The 767-nt window shown below is 33.1% G+C and overlaps 1 protein-coding gene across 1 annotated transcript in view; it reads right to left on the reverse strand.

Moving 5' to 3' along the window:
- LOC113310875 (desumoylating isopeptidase 1-like) overlaps window positions 1–767 on the reverse strand; it is a 4,595-nt gene that overhangs the window by 1,592 nt on the left and 2,236 nt on the right. The gene's annotated exons all lie outside the window — the stretch shown is intronic.

Consider the following 767-nt stretch of genomic DNA (forward strand, 5'->3'; position numbering starts at 1 on the left):
TCAAATAAGCGCAAGCAAGAAAGACTAGCCTCATTAGATGTTTATTCTTAATAAGAAACCATCACACAAGTCTCTCCATTCTGCTGGCGGAAGTCACAAAAAGAAATACTACCTCAGTTTCTGAAAAAGGGGTATCATCACCTTTTCATTTTAGCCTAAAAATAGGCCAAATTGAAAAAGTGATAGTAATCTTTTACAGAAACGGAGGGAGTACAAGTTAACAAAGATCCCTCAATTAGCATACACTACCGGATTAACATACTAGAGTTCAAGAAACAGATTAACATACACTATCGGACACGACTAGAACACTTACAATTTCAAAAAAATTTATTACAGTATGTTACAACGATACGGACACGGTACCGGTATCCTGTATCCAATACGCTACTTCGATACGACAACTTAAAAAACTAAAATACGTGGATACGGCACACACAATATAAATATCAGCTTAACATAGATATATAAGTAGTGAATTTGCAAGATATATGCATATAATATGTATGATTAACCTCACTGATGAGAAAAAGTCTGGATAGCAGGAAGAAAGTCTAGTGCAAGATCAGTAGACAGATTTGGAACTAATATTTTGTCACTATAGTTAAAACTTCTCATAGATTCTAGTAAAATATCTAAATTTTCTAATACTAAGGTATTGAGATTTATCTTGACAGCTGTTGATATCTAATATTTAGTCACAGTTTCATATACGTATCGATTCGGCTGAATTTTTTTTTTTTTACAGGCGTATCGTTGTAACAACA

Source organism: Papaver somniferum, chromosome 9 (assembly GCF_003573695.1).
Source record: "Papaver somniferum cultivar HN1 chromosome 9, ASM357369v1, whole genome shotgun sequence".
Classification (NCBI taxonomy): Eukaryota; Viridiplantae; Streptophyta; class Magnoliopsida; order Ranunculales; family Papaveraceae; genus Papaver; species Papaver somniferum.